General features: G+C 48.2%; 1 pseudogene; it reads right to left on the bottom strand.

Moving 5' to 3' along the window:
* Nucleotides 1-6,080: 6,080 nt before the first annotated feature.
* LOC133279838 (cytochrome P450 3A29-like) lies at nt 6,081-16,198 on the bottom strand (annotated as a pseudogene).
* Nucleotides 16,199-21,802: the final 5,604 nt, after the last annotated feature.

The raw sequence follows: 21,802 nt of genomic DNA, 5'->3' as shown, positions 1-21,802 counted from the left end.
CAGTCTAACTATTCAGGCTGTCTCCCGCCTGCATAGCTCAACACTTGCCAGGTGTGTGTTGTCATCTTCAGTGGGAAAAGTTCAGGTCCAGCAGCTTTTAAGCAGGAGGCGCTGAGTGGGAAATGGGGTGGGAGCTCTGGGAGTGCTGAAATATACCAGGTAGCTGCTCTATTTTAAGGAGCTTCCCTATCAGACATAAATGTGAGAGCTACAGCAAACACTCACACCGCTCATGAAATGTTACTGTAGACACAGAGCGATGCCGGCAGCTGTATATCGGGTTGTTAAGCTGCACAGGCATGGCTCAGACGTGTGCTGGCAGTCCTTCTCAGAGTGTCTGAATCATCCTTTTTTTAGCCCATTTCCTTGTGTTCTTGAGGCTCATGACCCTGTATGCACACACAGCATCCAGATCTGTTTCATGGACGTACCAGCACAGGCAAGGAATTGGGCTTGTGGTCTTTTATATGAGCATCACCCCCTCTTCCTGAGATACCTATGGAGACAAGCTTAAAACAACCCAAAACCAGACCAAAAGACAGACATATAGTTGAGCATAAGAACACACTTTGCTCAGAAGCCTGGTAAAACGGGAGGCAGCTGAGATTTCCGTCACTGTTATTTAGCAAGATGCATCTCAGGCATCCAGCTCTCCAGGGCCAAGGGCACATTGATACCAGCAGCCAGACACTGCAAGTTTGGCACGCAGCTAAATTGGCTCCACAGCCTCACTGGCCCTTGTCGGGGAAGGGAAGATGCTGAGTCTCAGCACATAGGGTTGTAATGAGGATTAATAAGGCGTGTGAAGACACTCTGTAATTGTCCGGCTGGCTGTTTCCTTTGCACCTTATGTTATCATTTATGCTCGTGCAAAGTGGCTGTAAAATGCTCCAGGGCTGATTCAATATAACTCTGCAGACTCTTTGTACAGGTGTAAATTGCTCTGTGCTGTTCAAGGCAGTGTCTAAAGGCAAACTAATCTGATCACCTCTGTTGTCTTTTTTTAATCCCATAAACTCCTCTGCAGCCAATTGAACAATTTAATGCCCAATAAACTACAAAATATCAGTTATTTAATGCATTAATTTACTCTCCAGAATCAGAATTTGCAGTGCTGGCCCTGAGGAAGGCTGGAGCTGCTGTGGTCCTGTGGGCTGGCCTCTGCCATAAGACCAAACAGAGGAACATTCACATCACAAACCTCAGGGGCTTGGTGCCGAGCGGTGGTGAGTCTGAACCCAGGTGGAGGCATGAAAAATGAAGTAATGACATAATTTTGGAGGGAATGGGCAAAAAACAATACCTGACCCTGCCAAGACACAGGAAACAAACAACTGCAGCCCTACAGGAGCTGTAAAATGAGCTTGAACTAAAACATATGGGCTGATATTACAGGGAATAACCCTTAAGAGGTGGAAGGCTTTGAGAGGTGCACTCCTACAGGTAGCTTTAATCCCTGGCAGCTGCAAGGCTTCAGTAATGAATGTCAGACTGCTGGCCAGCTGCGAGGGGAATAAACATCTATTTGCCTTCAGTGGAAGTAGCATCAGTTTGACACATGACATTCAAACGATATGAACTTTAAAAGTGCGGCTAAATGACTGCTGTTTGACTTGAAACCTTGAATCTGACGGAGGAGCATGACAGCCCTTTACCTTAGCTCAGTGGGGGATTGAATCACTGGGCTTAAAAATGGAAGATCAAAGTGTTTCTGCAAATTCAGGCCGTGGCGTGTCGCGTGTCCAGCTGATAGTGTATGTGTGCCTGAGCGACTACAGGGGTAAAGATGGGTCCTCGTGTTGTTGTGCCCTTCAGCTCTGAAGACGACTGTTGGCACATGGAGGACTGAGGAGCCACAGAGGTATCTCTGCGTGAACAGATGAGGAGAAGCTGGGGAGGGATGAAATTTTGGGGTTGGGATGGAATGGAGTGAGAAAAAGGGGTTTTTCCCACCTGGTCCTGTCCCATGGTCCAGCACCCCTTCTCCTAGCATCCTCCTCCTAGCATCCTTCCTCTAGCATCCTTCTCCATAACGGTGGGCCTCTCATCAAGGCTTTTCTGCATTTTGCCTTGTAGGACACCAGCTGAGCCTGCACCATGTCCATAACCAGCTTGGTTTTGAGTTGTCCAAGAAGATAGCTACAAAGAACTTACCTCTCTATTTTAGGCGAGTTTGTTATGCACATGTTACATTAACCTGTCAGCTTAATACCCCTGCAGTCATAACACTTTTATAACCTACCTGCTGAAGTGCTTTTGCTTGCAATCCTCATGCTAAAACAAGAGCTCAGGACCAAAGCTGCTGCAGGAAAAAAAAACCACTGCTTCCTGACCTTTCGGCAGACTCTGTGGCCTGATTATTCCATCAATAGTAACTGAATCGAGCATTCAGAAAGGGTGTCTGGAGGCCTGATTCTCTTCAGCAGCAGGTCCAGTGTAGCACCAGCAGCTATAATGTGGACAACCTCTATGCAAGCCTGGGTCGGGGTCAGGAAAGTTCCAAGTGTCTTGGAAATTGTGGCAGGCACAACTACTTTAAAAGGGACTTTTAAGGTCCTTTTACCCAGGGACCTTGTGCTCACTGGCTTGCACAGTGATGAGAGAGGACTGAGAACCAGTGAAGCACTCAAGCACGTTAAGCCCAGCAGTGATACCACTTCAATGAGTGAGCACCATCTCAAGTGCAAGTGGGTGCTCTTGCTTGAAACAAGCCTAAATAATTGAAGCGCGAGTGAACAGATCCGGATTTGGATGATGCAACTTGATGGTGAACTATGCTTACAGCAGGAGCTGTTGCTGAGCTGAAGCTATGTTTGCATTAGGAAGCAGTCCTGTGCTATAGGAGGGGGATGAGCAGAGAAAAGGACTTGATGCTGAGAGCCCTATATTCATCCTATGTGCTTTTTTTTAGGGGGAGTAGAGGACTTGCTTCAAGCTATTAGCAGCTGGAGCATGCGAGATGGGCTCCTGAAACACTTCTGCTTTAGTGTCCTCCAAAAGGAAACCCATTTGCTCACTCCATGACCTTGTCGTGATGTGAATCAAAGCATGGCATAAAGTGGACACACAGCAAAGCTCACTGTTGCCTAACTGTAAGTAAGCAATAGTAATAGTAACTGTAAGTAGTAAGTTTCACCCAGGTAGACTGAGGTACATGGCTGTGGAAGAGCACAGCCTTCTGGCTACAGGGCAGGGGTTCATGCTCTGGAAATCAGACCAGAAAGGATTGACACAGAGCATCCCCCAAATAGCTGCTCAGGCTAGAATAAAGCCAAGAAACTGTCCCGTGTACCATGCCTGCTGGAAAACTCACAGGGTCTGAGTGATTCCCCATTGCAAGGTCCAACCCAACCACTCCACAAAGCCAAAACCTGATGGCAAATCTCCCTCTATGACAAGTTGGAACCGACGAAGGTGTGCACCTTCTGCTCCTAAGCACGACCAAATTCAGCAAAATGAATATGAGATTTGGCACAGCCCAACCTTGTTTCGCCCCTTGGCAGAGTCCTGTGCAGGTGCTGGGAGATAGAGCAGTGCTGTGCACTCACCACTCGCTTCATCAGCATGGGGTGCCAGCGGATGAAGATGCTTTTGAAGAGAGATGAGAGAGGCTGAAATCCTTTGACACCTGCGAGTGAACTGTGTATAACAGAAATGTTAAGCAGCTTTGTGAGAAAGATTATCCTGAAGGATGTTTTCCCTAATGTTGACATTTGTGTGCGAGTGATTAATTCCAGCACAGGCGTGGAGTGAGGAGGCAAAACGCTTCCTTCGCTGTCACGGGGCAAGCTACGGCCTTTGCTCCAGCAGGGGTATTAATTCATCCCTGACCTGTGACACTGTGCGTGGCTTGATCAGCCTCATCTCCTCGGTCACCTCTCAAGGCAGAGACGTGAGGATTTTCCATGCCCCTTTCCATGAACTGCTGTGACAGCGCAGGCACTTTTGGGCTGTTTGTTCTCCAGGGGTCTGACTGCTTCTATCTATTGCTGCTCTCCCCCGAGATGTGCCATCACAGTCAAACACAGCGCCCTGGCTTTAGAAAGGGGACAGTAACTGCTGAACATCAAGATGAATTGTCAGTTTTATACGTCGGGGGCAGAAGGGAGCTGCACTGCAGCAGGTTAGGGAGGCACAAGGGGAAGCTGCGGCTGCCGGAGCTGCTGGGAATTTTCTGACCCTCTCCCCCAGCTCCTCGGTGACTCTCTAGGGAAGCAGCCTCACTCTCCCCCTGCACTTCCAGCCAAGGGTGTCTTTCACTGGGGGACTCAATCTGCTGCAGGAAGGTTATCGTGCCTCTGCAGTTTTCTGCTCAGTTCCTAAAGAATATAGAAAGGAAGTATAAAATCAATGTCTAATACTGTATGTATAATATATCTATATATAAAAGACTATAAAAGAAATACAAAAACTGCTAAGTAGTGAATAAAGTTCCTAAGCCCATTTTTGCAATAGGAACCACTTCACACTATCCATGACTCTACTTTGCCATTTATTTTGGACTGTTGCACCTTAAACTCTGCATCTCCAGAAGAATCTCTTAGTACTGATGATACACACAGAGATTCGTTCGGGTTAAAACTAGGTTTCGTCCCCCAGGAATCCAGGCAGCATTCTGTACGGTACTGACTGGGTTGGATGTATACGCGCATGCAAGCATTTCACCCAGTGCTGAAACGTGACAGCTTGGAAGCAGAAGATATCCTCCTGTGGAAGGAAGCAAAGCAGGCACATGAGGTGTTTAGGAGTGAGCATGGAGAGCCCTTTGAGTCCTGCAGGACAGGGTTCTGCAGCATGGAGCAGATGCGGGGCTCAAACCCCTCCGCTTTCACAGAAAGACAGAGGGCTGAGACTGGCAAGACCATGCACTCAGTAACTTGTGGTGCTGCAGGGTGACAGTGGAAGAATGAATTGCAAAATGAGAACTTTTATCTCCACTCTGTGGTGCTGATTTTGAGGACCCTTTGAGGATCTCATCAAAGGAGTGAAGAGGCCCAGCTGGCAGAGGTGGTGGGGCCACATCATTATCGAGCCATTGGCTTATGAGACCGACAGATAGATTCATATGTATACGGATGAAAGAGCAGAAGGCTGGCATCAATTGGTTACAGAAGATCTAGGTGAGCTCTTTATTGCAGGTAGGCCTCCAGTAGCAGTTTCTGGGGGAATAATATGATAAGCTGGCACAGAGATATTCTAGAATCTATGTCAAGCAAGAATTTGCAGGTCTCAATAGCCAAAGGCAGGATGTTTCTTCCAGACTGGGGTTCTCCAGGGCATCTGAAGGCTCTCAGTGCTGTATCCTGCATCGTTATTAATTCAGTTAAGTTGGTCTTACGCTGGCCTAATATAAATCAAAGACTAAAAGGTGTTACGTAGCAGTATAGATGGTGCCTGTGTTGAGAAATCCATCTAAGGGAAATGGCTGCATGCCTGTGGTAAAATAAGCAAACAATCAGGAAACGCACGTGGGGCACTTCTGTCCCACTCTTGCAGATCTCCAGTCATTAGGAGTAACTGCTTGTCACTCGGCTCCTCATCTGTGCTCTGAACCATGCCGAAGCCATCTAAAATCACAAGAAAATCTAAATAAATCAGCATCAGGAAATCTGCTGCGGGTGTTCACTCCTGCAAGGATGCGACCATTCCAACGCTTGTCAGGGTCAGAGCACACAGCTGAGGAAATAGCCCGGGACAACTCTGCATTCCCGAGAGAATAAAACCAGAAGACACACAGAGTCACCCAGCAGGCAGTAGGAACAGGAGCAATGGTAGCATTACTTAACTATGTGCAATTTGCTCTCACTATCTTGATTTAAATTACACTGCCAGAAGAGACTGACAGTGTCTGGAATCAAATTGCTTAGAAAAGTGCCTCTTCAGAGGGAGAGAAAAAAATATGCCCAAATAACTTGAGTGCAAATGGTCTTGCAAGATGCCTATTGTGATCCGGGACAGCAGGATCGGGGGCTCATATTCATTAGAATAATGCTCAAGTAATTATGCTGAGCCAAATCCCTAACGCCCTGTGGTGAAACGGGGGGGTTGCAGAAACAGGGGGGTTGCACCACTGACTCTTCTACAGCGCACACATCAATCTGGGCCTCAACTCAACGTTTAGAGGAGGCACCAACAAACAAGAGCCTCTGATCCATTCTGCTTCCTTCGCTCCTCCACATCAGCATGGGCTCTGGGGACCAGCTTCAGGACGATGGATTTCTTTGGCTGGGTGAAACCGTTCGTGTCCAGAACCAGCAGGATCTTGAGCAAGAGATAAAACCAAAATAGCCATATAAGCTGGGAAAAAGGACATTCACGACACCGACAGGACCCCTGCAGCCCGCATACACCGTGATCACCTCTTGTTTTCAGTGCATTTCCTAACTTACAGGTGTACTTATAGTAGGACTATTACTATTACTGACGCAAAGCGGCTATGATTTGGGGTTTAATAGCCCTCAGCTCTTGAATAAACTGCGTAGTGAATTCTGGCTTTAACATGGCATGGTCCTAAGAGCTTGGTGCGCTGATAAATACTACACACAGAGAGGAAACCCAGCCAAAATCCATCTGGGAGCTGCAGCTGAGGAGGGACACGCAGTGACGTGGTTAATGCTGAAGTGTGTAAGCACTAAGGGGAACTAGATCGTAATGGGAGCTGGAGGGGCAATAAGCTCTCCAGAAAGAATGAAACTAAGATTGCTGCTCAGGCTGAGTACCAAGGAAAAAGCGATGGGCTCTCATGGGATAGGCTGGAAATCTCAGTAAAAGGAACACTGAAAGCGGGTGTTCAAGGGAGTCATCTTGCAGAGGAGGGAAGAGTGTTTTACCAAGTGTCCTCCACCAGTTCAATCCCAGCTCTCCTCTCCATCAAGACAAGGGTGATACACCCCCAACCCAACAAGCTACATTAACATCCCCACATCCCAGTAAGCTTTGTTTCAGGAAATTTAAGTAGTGTGGGTCAGAGCTCAATGTGCCATCCATGAGGAGCGAGGGGAGGCTGCAGCTTCTGTATGTATCTATTCCATGGGCATGCTTCAGCATGAATTTCCCCCTCCCTCTCTGATCTCATGTACACGACATCTGTAGAGAAAAGGGCTGAAAGAGCCCCCATAAACCTATGGGCACCAATAATACAATACATATTTAACTTGTCTCCTTTTAATTAAAGGCAGTTATAAAAAGAATCAATTTTATGGATTGCAGAGGACTAGGAAAATGTCATTAGACTTGGGGGAGGGTGGATAGGTCACTGCATTGTTAATGGACTATTACAGTCTTTCACCTCCAGGTTACTAGTTGAGCTGCAATCTGAATGTGCAGATATTCCAGCTGAGCACCCGTGCCAAGCAATAATTCAATAAGGATTCTTCTGTTTCTTACAACAAATGTCCTTTGAATACACTTGCTGTCCCCTCTGCTCTGATTTCCCAAGCTCGCCTCGTGAATGAAAGGGTATTAACGGCACAGCCTTTTGCAGCAGCCAGTGCAGCAAGCCAGGACGGGGCTGGAAGCTAACACCAAAAATAGAGCTACCTGCCTCTGAGCCACAGGGATATGCCATTATTTGAGGAGGATATTCCCTTTCTGCTCTCTGCAGCAAGGTCTTCCTAAGCCCGGTCAAGGCAGACTGGCAGTGCACCCCTGGGGAGCGAGAACCCCACAGCTTAGGTGCACCCAAAGGGAAGCAAAGGACTGTAGGGATTTCAGCCTGACGTGTTCCACCAACATTGAATTCGCTCCTCTAAAGGCTTAAAAAAATGTATCAGTAACTCGTGGTGAACCATTTAAATTGAAGGAGAAGATTTAAATGCAGTTATTCCCGAACGCCTCTCCAATCCCCAGTGAAATCTTCCTCCCTGATCTCTGCATGAAGTAGTAAAACCCAAGTCTGCAGACAGGGTTCAGTGGTTCTGAAGCTAGCAGCCTCTGAACTCCCGGGGGGGAAGAGAGGGATTTAATGTGCATGAGAGACAGATCCCCGTTTGTCCTGAGATGGATGCAAAAGAAACTGTAGAGAATCATCTCAGCAGGACTAAAGGGCAGATAATGAAACACATCATCCCATATCCTCACCCGCCTGTCTTTGCATGTTCTGAATGAGAAGTTTTGCAACAGGGCAACCACAGCCACTTTCATGATGAGGAGAGCAAACCTCATTCCTATGCAGTTCCTAGGGCCAGCCCCAAAGGGCAGGAAGGTGTAGGGCTCAATAGACTCTCTGCTCTCTTTACTGAACCTGATTACAACAACAGCAAAAAGAGAAGTTAGAGCTGTGGTTGCACAAGGTTTCGGTTCTGAAGTGATGAGGGGTCTGGGAAGGCAAAAGCTTTTTGTGTTTCTGTGCATATTAGAAGAATCAAGCAAAGTCCCTTAGTTCTGTCTCAGTGGACACCTTGTGCCTCTGCTTTTATCCTGCTGCTTGGAGCTGGTTGCGCGTCTCCCGGTGCATCGGGTGAACAGGGAATACGTGGAATATGCTAATGGATTTTGTAACTACTCTTTTCTCAGAACTCCCTCTCAACTCCAAAAACTGAACCCAGATTTCAAACCCTAAGCCTCACAGGTCTGCAGCTTCGCATCTTCCTTCCCTTTAGATCAAAGCACTGAGTGAACACAAAGATGTTCTCCCCCTGCATGACTAAAGGCAGGCTTGCTTTTGAGACATGCCAGCCGGTCCATTCCTCATCATGAAAAACAGGGAAGAACAATCAGCTTCACAGGGAAATTTGCCACTGAGCATTTTCAGTCATACTTCTTAGTGATCAGTTATTTTTCATGTCAGAAAGCTTTTCATTCCCAGTGCACGAGGTCCAGGTACAAACCTCAGCCACGCTAAATCAGCAGTGAAGTATCTCGCTGCTGAGACACCGGCACATCCCTCTGATGAACTCCCAGCAAGCCAAGTGATCCCTAAAGGGCTCCTGCCCAGATACCCATGCCCAGTAACATGCCCATTGCCAGAGTACTCCCATTTGGGTGGTTCCCTCTGCATTCAACACAAGGTGACCATAGGGGTCCATAGGTGATTTCAGCAGCAACCATCTCCCTTCCCAACTTCTGCCTGATACTGCTATGTTTTGTCCCAGAGATCACCACATCCCCACACTGGGGTTAGCTTCCAGGGGTATTTCAGCTCCTGGTGCAAGGGTACAGATGTGGTCCTGCGCTCTCTGGACCAGCCCTCAGCATCTTTGTGGCCACCAGGTCTGCCTTGGGCTATTGCTTCATTTCACAGGGTCTGTCAGAGACTCCTAAGCAAGGATTGTTTCATGACTTGAGCTGAAAAATCAAGTTTTATTTCCTGCCCATCTTTGCCCTTCCACTGCTGATTTGCATGGCATCGTGCCAGTCACCCAATGGCTCTTGTTATAATATCTGGCCGTAAACCCCTCAGTGTTACAGCTGCTGGGAGCTGCTCTCACTGTTGCTGCCTTCAATGCAGTTAATTAAATTCCATGCACAGTTTATGGATGTAGATCATAAAACTCCCCTCATGCTAATGCTGGGACTAGATGTCAGACAATGATAAATGCCTAATTTAAATGTTATAATCACGCATTCCCCACTTTCCCTGCCATTTCCACTCCCAGGGCTAAGGTTGAGCATGCAGCATTCCCCCTGCCTATCCCATCACCTCTCAGGCCTGAGCTCCTCCAGCTGCAGCCAGTATGCTGGGTCACCATGCAGCATGTAGGCTGGGATCATGACCACCATGAGCTTTGGAACAGTCACACACCGTTGTGCTCCACGGTCTTCTTGCAGACCCTGTCAATTCATTCACCACCCAAGGGATTCATTCAGCACCATATCGAGGTACTCCATCTGTGTGATGGCATTGTATATACATGGGAGCAGCCTGGGGAGAGGAATCAGGATGGTTGGGAACATGGGACTTCAGCTGCCACCCCAACAACCCTGTGATGCTTCTGCTCCACACACTACAGTCCAGAGGAGGGGAAACCTCAGAGCCAACATCTCCTCCATTCTATCTTGTTTCCAACCTGCCTTTTGGTACAACCCCAGCTTCTCTCCACCTTCCTTTTCCTTGTTGGGCAGGTATTGATCTCATCCTGGAGTCAGGGTGGGTGGCCAGGTTGTATGATAAATACCTGAGCATGGAGCTGGTGGTCCCATAGCCAGCAATGACAAGAGCCTGGGCCAGAATATCCTCATCACTTAAGGCTGAAAAGATGCATAAAAGCACATGCAAGAATCTGGAAACTACAATTTTGGTCATTCAGGATCCCACTTGTCAATCTAAGCAGTGTTATTCATATACTTAACAGTTGGTAAAGGAAACAGGAAACATCCAGCTAACCTTCTGGTACCACAAAGGGGTGGATCTGTTGTACAGCCAGAAAACTGCTGTCGAGACCAGCAGTGTTACGTTGCTCTCTTCAAGAGCAGAATCAAGGTATGTGCAGCCCAAGAAAGTCTCTGCTATCTTCTGGGACATATTCCAGGGAAAGTTAGAGATGAAGAGATGTCCAGCAGCTGCTCTAAACCATGAGGTGGGCTTTGTGCTGCCGAGAGCTTAGTAGCCCTGAGCATATTGTGGCAGTGCTAGCAAGGACAACTCAGGATTTAACACTGGTCCTGGAGTAGTGTCCAAGCACTGCCAGGATGCAGCCTGTGGTGCAGGACATCATGCAAATATCCTGCCTTGGCACCTCAAAGTTTACAAGCAGCCTGCTTCAATTGAGATTGATGGGCTGGGACTATGCCTTGGCTGAGCCATTACTTTCTAAATCTAACAGTTTACCTAGGATGAGGGACAGGGAAGAGCTCAGAGATGAAGGCACACACAGCATATGTGCTTTGTGTGCATTATGAAATACAGCCAATGGAGCTGGCCTTGAGAAGACAAAAAATGGGAGTAAGGAGATACTCACCCTGTTTGCTTTTTGCTGTACAAACAGACCTCAGGATTTATCACAGGAAATGGGATGTAATAAAATAGAGTTGATATGAAGACAGGCTGAGAAAGTTGGGGCTGTTCAGCCTGAAGAAGAGAAGGCTGCATGGAGACCTCAGAGCAGCCTTCCAGTGTCTGAAGTGGGGCTATAGGGATGCTGGGGAGGGACTCTTCATTAGGGACTGTAGTGATAGGACAAGGGGTAACGGGTTAAAACTTAAACAGGGGAAGTTTAGATTGGATATAAGGAAGAAGTTCTTTACTGTAAGGGTGGTGAGGCACTGGGATGGGTTGCCCAAGGAAGCTGTGAATGCTCCATCCCTGACAGCGTTCAAGGCCAGGCTGGACAGAGCCTTGGGTGCCATGGTTTAGTGTGAGGTGTCCCTGCCCATGGCAGTGGGTTGGAACTGGATGATCTTAAGGTGTTTTCCAACTCTAACTATTCTATGATTCTATGACATCCAAAACTACCACAAGTTCTGGAATCAGTGCTGCTCCTTCCTCAGGATGCATCCACAGTGAAATGAAATGGGGAAGAGAGCACAGCTACCCCATTTGAGCAGAGCAGAGCACAGCAAGCTGAGGAACATACCATGCCCATGACCACGATGGGGTTTGTCTTCATAGCTGACAAGGGGTCTATTGCTGCAGCATGGAAAAGGCTCTCCAAAACGGCCCTTTCCCCACACTGAACACAAACTTTCCTGCCAGCCCCACACAGTTTTACTCACTCCTTTATGGTCATGATCTCACCCTTGGCCACTTTCTTCTCAATGTTTTTCACTAGTTTTTCACCGTAGTGATTAATGATAGGGGACATCTGAATTGCAAACCAAAGCAGAAGGCACTTCTTGACTCTGCTACCTCCATCAAAGAAGGCTGGGCAGTTCCCCCATTTGAAGGGAAGGGCTGTACTCAGAAATGGCCCAGCCCTCCGCCAGCTGTTGCAAAGTACCAGTGGCCTCTACTTTACCTCCTTCAGCTTTCCACTGATGAAGGTTGGAGACAGCACAGTACGAACCTTTTCCGCCTCTCATCTTCAGCCATGCTGATGGCTGACCCCAGGATCCCACTGAAGCCAAAGTTCTGCGCAGGAGGAATGTTACAACAAAAGGGACATGGTTATAAAAGGAGATGGGTGAAGATTTCCAGCCCCCTTCTACACCATAGAAACATAAACCAAAAGAGACCCACCAACAGCTGTGACTTAGCCCCTGAAGTCACATCAGCTCTACCTCAACCAGCTAACGTAAGTGTTAAGAGTCATAAGTGACATAAGCTTTAGGGTACATCCAGGCTGATGTCCCAGTGTCCCAACCAGAGTGGCCTCTACACCTTCCAAACAGGGTTTTATTGCTGATACCATCAATACACAGCAACTACTTGCTGAAGGGCTCAAAGAACACTTCCTTTCTTGCTGCAAGCACTCTGTGCTGGAGAGCAAAGCACGGGGCTAAATACCTACCCAGCGATTAGTGAAAAGAGTGTAGCACTCTTTCACCAGGATGTTTTTGAGGAGGATGGGGTCCAAAACGGCCAGCACAGGCTGCCTGCCATCAGAAATCCTAAGCCAAGAGAAACACACAGTCAGACCATTGCTCACGGTCAGTTAAAGCATAAGCAGCCTACTCTGTGGCCAGAGCCATGCACATCAACTGCTGCAGCCCGAAGCGTTTGAGTCAGCTGAGTCCTCTCTGACTAAACAGCCAAAGGGATGATGCTGAAACTGGTTTATCATGTAGTAAAAGAGGAGAAAGGGAAAGAAAGTGCCAAACCCAGGCAGCAGGAGCACTTCTAGCAGTTGTCTGAGTTGCCAAAGCAGTGTGGGTTTAGATAAAAGGCAGCTTTTGCCATAACACTGATGCCCTGCACTTGGGCTGTGTGAGCTGTTTCCACAACTGGAGTCAATAAACCCACACCTAAGAGTCTACGTGCAGGGTAAAGAGATTTCCCTGCCTGGCACTAGGAGGCAATGAGAGGGGAAAAGCTCATCTGTCTCCTCCGTTTGCCAAACAACAGAGTCAGAGAAACTTAAAAGCCACGGTGCGGGCTAAAGAGCAGGGAGCTTTGGTCGGCAGCTGAGGGGAGCTGCTGTCTTCAAGAGGCTTGAGAACATTTAATCCTTCCAAAGAATGCACTGGATGTCATGAAGCCTCCCAGGGTCTGTTTTTGCACAACAGTTTAGCTTCAGCTTGAGAGGGTCTCAGTAGAAACAAGGTAAGAGGCTCCTGCACAAAACCAGCGCTGTGCAGGGAGCAGGGAGGCAGGTTGAAAGGTAGCTCATGGTAGCTACCTTAGCTAGTTGAAAGGTAGCTCATGGTTGAAAGGCAGCTACAAGGCTGTGGGAGAAGCAGGGAGCAAGATGAAAACCACTGTGGCAGCCTGCAGTTTGCTTTCTGCTCAAGACAGCCAGAAAAGCAGCTTCAAAGGCGTGAGGCTCAGTGTGACACCGAGCAGTGGAGGGTGTATTCAAAGCTGAGGCAAGCAAATGATTCCCTGAACTGGTCACCGTTATCCAAGCCCTGCACCCTGCTGAAATCCCAGCAGGAGAGAAGCCTTGGAGAGGTGGCTGGAGATTTTGCCTGTGGTGAACCTGTATTTTCATTCAGTGCAGGATTACAGTGCTGAGGCATGGAGGCAATGTACCTCTTTCCATTGTATTTCAGGGCCATTGAGCACCCCCAAATGGGCAGTTTTGTTCTGCAAAAGGAAACTCACCCCCAGATTTTGCCATACTTTTCAAAGCACTTCTGATCAAACTCCAGGACTCCCTGCAAAAGAAGCAATGAACAGTTTGCCAGCGAGGAGTGACTAAAGCAGGGCACAGCTGGCAGTGCCTTATGCATCCCGCAACCCCGGTGTAAGCGGCAGAGGTTGGGGTACCTCTTAAGCATCATATAGACATAGGGGACGTTTGTGCAGGAAGGAAAAAGAGATCATAGAGGGAGGGGAGAAAAAGCACTTTCAACTTCCGCTAGCCATCCTGAGCTACAACTGCAATGAAAACAAGGTACCACAGGGTACACAGTTTCAGTGTGAACAGTTAGCAGGCACAACTAGATACCATGGGGTCCTATCACCTTCATCTCAACAAGTTAGTGCTGTCACTGCCTTGTTCTCACAAGAACTGCACCCACAGTTACAGACCTGGCTTGGTGATGGCTTTTTTGGTTTGCTTTGTTTCCATTAAGGTTTTAACTGATGCTACAGGTAAGGATGAAACTTATGGGACACAACATTCACCATGCATTAAACCATTAGTAAGAGATTACCTGCGTGCTGTAAACCCAGCAACCACAACCTCTTTCATTGAAGCTAATATATTTTGGTGTGCATTTACAGTCAGCTACCTGGGACCATCTACGACCTACTTACTTGGTAAGGTGTGGGGACTTTGTAAGATTTGAGTTTTATTTAGAAACCTATTTGTCTGGCTAAGTCTCAGGCTGGCCCATCAGCAAACGGCTTTAGTGGGCATTGCTGGGGCTAATTCAGTCCCCCCCATGGGGATGACACAAAGCACATGCAGTTCTCAGGGATTAGCAGTCTCAAGCATCTCTCCAATGTTTTTCTTTCTTTGTTTCCAACAGAATTCCAGCTGCTGGGGAGCAGGTACAAACCCAGGGAGAAACTAACAGCTGAAATTACAAAGTAGATGAAAAATACAGCACGCCTCATTCAGGTCAACCTGAATTTGTGCGTTCTCTGTGTGCTCAAATTGCTCCCTACCTGAAAGCATCGTTTCCATCTCACTGCATCAAGGGCAGAGGAAAGAGATGCGGTAAAAGAGCACCAGCTACAAATAAGCATCTAAGACAGCTTCGGAGCAGCAGCAGCTGCTGGTACTCACATGCCGGTACTCCAAGAAAGTTCCCAAAAATGGAAGTGGCCATGGCCCAGGAACACCCATCTCCTTGAAGGTCTGGAGAGGCCATACGCCATAGCTGCCAAGCAAAGAGCATGTGAGATGCATTTATGCAATGAAAAGAGAATATTCTTCAGCCTGAGCACAGGGAATAGCTTTAATAACTGGTTTGTGTTGCCCAGAGAAAGATGGAGTTAGGGACCAGCTGAGGACAGTCCTGCAATAAATGTAGGATCATGTGGGGTGCAAGATAAGTGGGGGTACATTGTGATAGAAGACAAGGGCTGAGCGGAGCTGCAGCCCAGCTTAGGCAAGCACAGCGTACCTGGGCACATCAGGGCTTTATCCAGGGGCCTCATTTTGTTCCCCAGATCAGACACCAGTGACTCAGGTGACTGAGGAGGGATCTCAGAAGGATTAAGTTCTCAAGCTGAGACCTGCCCTTGTGTTTGTCTTTGCAAAGACCAACTGTGATGCTCAGGTGGTAGGGCCACAGCAGCCCAGCAGCCGAGGAGGGACGTAAATTACAACAACAAAATGAACTTTTTTGCCTGTATAGCTCACTACAGCTCCCCTGAGCAACATAAGCAAAAGGGCAATTTTGCCAACATTACTATTTAAACAAGGGCTTCTGCTGGCACAAGCACGCAGGCAGACACAGACATCACCCGCTGCCCTGCTCCCAGCTTGCAGAACCCAAGGACACCCTGTCCCCTTTGCTGCCAGCCGGAGCTTGATGTGGTTAAGAACACGGAAGTCCCTTCTCCTTTTGGATCTGATGAGAACACCAAACAGATCAGGAAGTTCTGCTTTAGTTGCCTCCCCCCCAGTCCATCTTCCTTCTTCCCTTCCAGGTGGCAACGGGAAGGCACAGGGAGCCCTGGAGCCCCCCTTTACCAGCCTTTGGCTCTGCCCTGGAAGACTGACGATGAGGTTTTGACACTAATCATGTACTTGGGCACTTCATACAGAGGGTGATGACCCCAGTCCCTCCCCAGGTGCAGGTACAGGGTTCTCCTCCTCCCAGTCACACTGAGGGACCAGTCTCTACTCACACGACCAGGAGGTTAAAGAAAAGGATGAGCAGCAGCCAAGTGACAAGAGAAAAGTTTGGCATGAGGTCCATTGCGCATCCCAGCCTGCCCTGAGAGCATCCGTCTCCTGTGAAGCCTGGCCTTCAGCCACGGCCAAGCTCACATGACAGAGAAGGAGGAGTTGTCTTGCTTGTTGGTTGCTCAGACTTTAACCCTTGGGCAGGTTCCTCCCTGGATTGAGATGTCAATAAGATGCCCAGCTCCGAATGTCTTGAGAAACTGCTGAAAGGAGAGATTTTACAGGAGGAAAAGTTAATACAGTGTGAACTCCGTAACTCCTTTCTCCTGCCTCAGGCCCAAGCTCTATGGGCTTCACAGGGGACTGCAAGGGAGCCCCTGGCTGTTTCTACAACAGCAGTGATACTGAACCAGACCTGCTCCTCCTTACCCTGTCCAGTCTTGCTTTTGCTGGCTTCATCCCTTTTATTGAGGGGTATAATTGGGAGAGCTAAGGAATTGCTACTGTCCCCCCTAACCCAGCTCCTGCTCCCGGCTCCCTAACCCAGGTTTCTGGCTGTGCGGATGTACTTTCCCTTGTGCCTCTTCCTCCCATCTCCATTTATCTTTTCCTCCTGCACCTCCTCTTTAGGGCCCAGGAGATAAGGGGCTGGAGGAGACAGACTGGCCGGGAAACACTTACCTAGGTTGAAAGGGGTCTCTTATCCTCAGGATCACAGACTCAGTGGGGAGAAGGATGAGGTCCTGTGGCGACACAACGTGTGCTTGCCCCTGAGCCGATGGGAGTTCTGCCAGGGTCCCACTGCCTGGGTTAGTGGTTTTGCTGACCAGGGCTGGGGCATGGGGCTCACTGGGAGGTCAGCCAGCACCAACGCTCCCCAGCCACGGTGCTTAAGGATGGGTTCCCATTTCCCTTTTATCCCAAACATTGTTTGTTCTTGGGCATCGCACATGATGACTTCTGTTGTTTCACTGTAGGCAGCTCAGCATCCTCCCGCAGACACACACGTGGGACCAGCTGCTTTCTACCAGAGAGCAGGATAAATCCCTTACACCTATGAGCAGACTATGCTGGTGGGCAGCTGCAGGGATGGGTTGGGACATGGCCTTCTTTGCCCCCATCACACTGGGAAGGGCCATGAGTCTCCTTCATGCAGCCCAGCTTGGTTCCCTTCCCCATGTCCTCTGAGCCCACCAGCAGACCCTCATGGATGAGGGGAGATAACAAGCAGCCAAGGACCCCACATACGCATCAGTCTCCTGCGCCAGGGTTTGCTCTCCTGCCTTTGGCACACTCAGCCTTGAAGAAACACAAGCACACCATTGCCTGAATCCACAGATCTCAGCAAATCATAGTTGATAAGTAGTCCACATCCCACCTAAAATTGCTGCCACGGCTCAGAGCTGCAGGTGGGGTGATTCTGAACACTCACTGTCACATACCTGTATACAAATTGAATGTATTAAAGTGGTGCTTTTACACTTCCACAGCCCTTTGGACCAAATGCTATGGTAGAGGATATACTTGCAGAGGCTGGTTTTTTAATGTCTGTATCACTGAAATGACACCCAGGAGGGATAAAGCAGAGGGGAAGGCGCTCAGATCATGTTTCCTGGCAACATTTAAAGGGTTTTAGCATTGTGGGCAAGCAAACCACGCAAGAGTGCTGCAGGTGAGGCTGCATTTTCTAAGACAAAGGGAGAAGATTGCCCAAGTTTGAGCTACACAGCTCTTGCCTGCCCAAGGCAGGGAAAACATCTCATAGTACTGAAAGGGGGAGTGATGAATGCTCCCCACTGCCCTTGTGCAGCAGATGTGCTAAAACAAGCGCAAAATCACAGCAGCAGCAGACTGGGTTGGTATCAATGCTTCTCCTAATTTCACCTGTTTCACAGAATTGTTACTCCCCCCCCCCCCCCCTTTCAGATAATAACCTTAATAGGAATTGTCTCAGAAAAAGCTCTTACACCCCATTGTTAAGTCGCATTAATGGCTTTCAATGGCTTCTTCAATGCGCTGGGCTACAGGCACAGAGATGGTTTATAGCCCCCCTGATGCTTCCAGGGTTAATGATCTGTATTTGTGCAGGGTCCAGAGTGGTCAAAGGGAACCTCCTTTTCCAGGCCATGCCCAGACATGGCCTCAGACCCTTTGACATCTCCCTTTTTACTGACACCAACATGGTGCCATTGCTTTCCGCATTAGTAAGAAAACCCAAGGACTCTAAAGAGGCTTGTGGGAGCCCTGGCGATATTCACAGTGCATAAAAAGACTATTCTGACACCATGGAGACAGGAGTGACTTAGTGTGAACCCTGCTTCTCCCCATGGCAAGGTCTCCTATAGTCCTGGACACTGCCATGGCCCCACATGTTCGTCCACTGGCCATCATACAGTCCATTGCACCGCGGTGACTCTTGGCATGTTTGCTCCTGTCACACCACCCTGACAGCAATCCGGGTTCAATATTAACCCACATGATATCGACCAGTCCTTATTGCAGCAGTGGCAGGGAGCTTGGCTTTCATGTGCTGGATACTTTCCCTGGGTTTGTGTTCCTGTCCTCAGCACCCTGCTGCTGTGGTCAGCACCCTGCACTCCTCTGCACCAAGAGGGGATGTGTGGCCAAGCAAGGTAGGTGTGCGGGGATTCAAAAGCTGGTGGTCACCATGGTTAACATGAAAAGAAGGGGAGTTGAGCTGTGGTATCTGGCCATAGTTTTAGCTGCTATATTGTAGACTCAAAGATTTTCCTTTCCTCCACATGCTGTGGAGAAACCCATGTTGTAACATACGATAGCCTCCTAACAGATACAGCAAAACGTCAGCCTTGCTAAAAATCAGGCTTTTATTCACCGATTGTCCCATCTTTAACAATTCTCTTCTCGTGTTCCTCTTGTCCCACAAATGGGATAATGAGCTGTTTATTTCTGGCTCTTCCTTACAAACCTTGCTCTCAATGAGCCTCTTGAAAGGACTAAATGGGCAAGCACCAGATGTACAACTTCCTTGAAGAGCTCCAGCAGCCGGGGGATGACGGGGGGCTGGCACTGCTTTCTGCCTGCCCTCTCGCTGAGCCTGAAACCACACAGTGCTTCATGCCTGGCTATTTCTGAGACCTCCGCAGAGAAAAAACACCACGTTGCTCCTTTCATCCAGCAAAGCTGCTGAATGCTCCTGTAAGCGTCAACAGCTGAAACCCATCTCCCTTTCACTCCTCTATAATTTCCAAGAAAGGATGGAAAATGACAAGCCACAATCAGTGTTACAGCATAAAACCAATCACATAAACACAGAGGGGACAGTGCTGTGTGCACCCCCCACACACTTGGACACCAGCTCCTCCAAGGACAGCCTCTCCTTTGCCTGCCAGAGAAGAACTTCTCTGTCTTTTCAGGCCTCCCAGCTGGTGGCTCGGGCTCACTTGTAAAGCAGCCAGTGCTTTACAGAAAGAGAAGTGGCACTGACACATTTGCAATGACCTCAATTTCTGCTGAGCCTCTTCCAGATCAGAAGTCAAGCCAGAATAAAACAAAAGTCATGATGCAGCCCTGAAGACATCAGCTTTAAACACACGACATACAGCCCTTTCTACCACAATCCACTTACCTCCAAGCCCACCCTATCTCATAGGGACACATGTTAAAGCCAGCCCAGTGGGTGTAATCTATCTTAGAGCCAGGATCTCTGCTCAGCCAGACCCAGCACTCAGAGCAGCATCATTGCTCAAAGGCAGAGTTTGGTCCATCTCTTCTCTGGTGCCTGGGCTCTGGTTGATTTTTGCAGGCACATCCTGAGCATGGACTAAGGGGCAGGGATGAATTTGTTTCATTTGTGATTCATTCAGCTTTGTGGACAACCCACCAGCAGGTGCTGGATTCAAACCACCCTGAGTATGCTCAGGCACAGCCCATGCCAAGAATCCAAGCAGGTATGGCTGGAAGCTTCTCACTCAACCTCACCAGAAGGATTTTTCAGTCCACATCCCAGTGATTTTTCTTACTCAATCCACCAGGAGTTTTCTATAGGAACTAAAGCCAGATGTGTAGCTGGTGGGATTAACTTCTACTTGCTTCATGAAAAGCTTTATTGAAAATGAGCATCTTTTTCTCACCTCTTTAATTTCTTCTGTGGTCCAGAGGCAGCTATGGATCAATAAAAGTGTTTTCATCGATCACCCTGGATGTTTTTTGCTGGATGGAAGATCGAAATGCTGAATCCTGCTTCTGCCAGTCCTTTCTATAGCGAGGAGTTAAAACATTTCCTAATTTCCACCAGGTTACGTGAGGTTTTATCCCGGAGGATACAGTCTCACAGCAGATTAAGTCATAATCTTGTAAATCAATCCAGAAATTTGCCCTGCTTCATCCCAAATTCTCCATAGTTTAGCTTCTCCAATGACTCCAACTGCTCTGCTCCTCCCCTGCCTCTCACCTCTAGGGTGTCTATACCCATCATATCTACCATTCTATACCTATATAAAAACCAATACAAAATTATATATAAAAGAGTTTGTGCTTACAAGTTGGGTCTTGTACTGTTGGAATTAAGACTCAAATTAGGTCAGTCATGTTCCCCTGGTAGGGAAAGAATGATAGTGCTGGAAAACAGACAGTTTAGAGGGACCCAAAAATAACTCAACCTGCTGTTCTGTAAGAAAGATATGTTTCCTTCGCCCTGCACTGAGGATATTTGCAATTGAGGCCACTTGGGCACAACCAGTCACACAAAACGTGGCTTGGTCCCACAGGCAAAGCTAGCCTGTGCCTCAATTTCCTCCTACCAAAGGAGGGATATTAATCCTTCCCAATTCAATAGGGCTGCGGTGAGGTTACCTGAGTTTGTAAGGCATTTTATCACTGTTGGCATGAGGCCCCAGGCTATATTACACATGTCGTCTTCCAGACTTGCTTTTAGCCTTATCTGCACTGTCTGTTCAGTGCAGAAAGTGCAAGCATTTGCATGAACTCAGATTATCAAGGGTCAGGGTGAAGGACAAGCCCATGGCTTCACCACTGTGAGCACTGTTGCTTTGCTAGATAGAGTGCACGTCCCAGCCAGATCAGCACACGTGGTGCACTGAATGCCCTGGAAATTGCACAGTGTAGGGAAGAGCCTTTGAATGAAATTGTGGGTGTTGGCTGCTTCTTCCTCTGAGCTGTTATTGTCACTGGAATGCATCAATAGTTTGTTGTTTGCTCATTCCTCCATAAGACAGGTGCAGATTCTTGGACTGTGCAGATGACTTCACCAGTTTCGGTGCTGCTGAGAAACTTGCCTTGTGAAACCTCACTGAATGACTTCATGCATCAGACTCTTCCGATTTAGGATTATCCTAACTCATTCACAACCAGTAATGAACATGCCAATTGCCTACTTAATGAAGGTCTCTACCAGTGGCCACATCGCCTTGGCTTAGCGGGACATGGCCTGCATTGCAAAGGAAACAAGACAGCGAAAGGACTCCTGCTGTTGGGGCACAGTGGAAGTGAACCAAACCTCAGCAAAAACATGTGTTCAGCTGAAGTTCTTTTTGATTTTGTGGGAAATGCAGGTTTCAAATGAAAGTAATTGGTGAGGCAGGAGGTGCAGAGAGAAAAACCAACAAGAGGCAGGCTTAAAAAGAAAGAAGCAAAGAGAAACATAAATAACCCTGGAGCAAAAATGCAGAAGGAAGAATCAAATGAGACAAATAGGAGGAAAACGATCAGTAATGAAAGCCCAGATTACTTGATTCAGTCAAGCCACTGCCTGGGCTGGTCAGGGCAGGGCAGGAAGCCAATCTCTGTGTTTTTTTCTGATATTGTTTAGACTACAAATGCCATGGCAGATTTCCCATCCACTCCAGTGTTTATGTCCATGCTCCAATCCTAACCACGATAACATGTGCGGAGGAAACACGTTCTGAGAAGAGTAAGGGCTGCAAGCGGGAGGATTACGCACTTTGGAGCCGGACGACTTCAGA

The sequence above is a fragment of the Pezoporus flaviventris genome, unplaced genomic scaffold (genome assembly GCF_033815535.1).
Source record: "Pezoporus flaviventris isolate CSIRO_AGI_PZ_B2104156 unplaced genomic scaffold, CSIRO_AGI_Pfla_v1 ptg000078l, whole genome shotgun sequence".
NCBI lineage: Eukaryota > Metazoa > Chordata > Aves > Psittaciformes > Psittacidae > Pezoporus > Pezoporus flaviventris.
The sequence above is the reverse complement of the archived record's forward strand: the minus strand, read 5'-3'. Positions and strand labels throughout refer to the sequence as shown.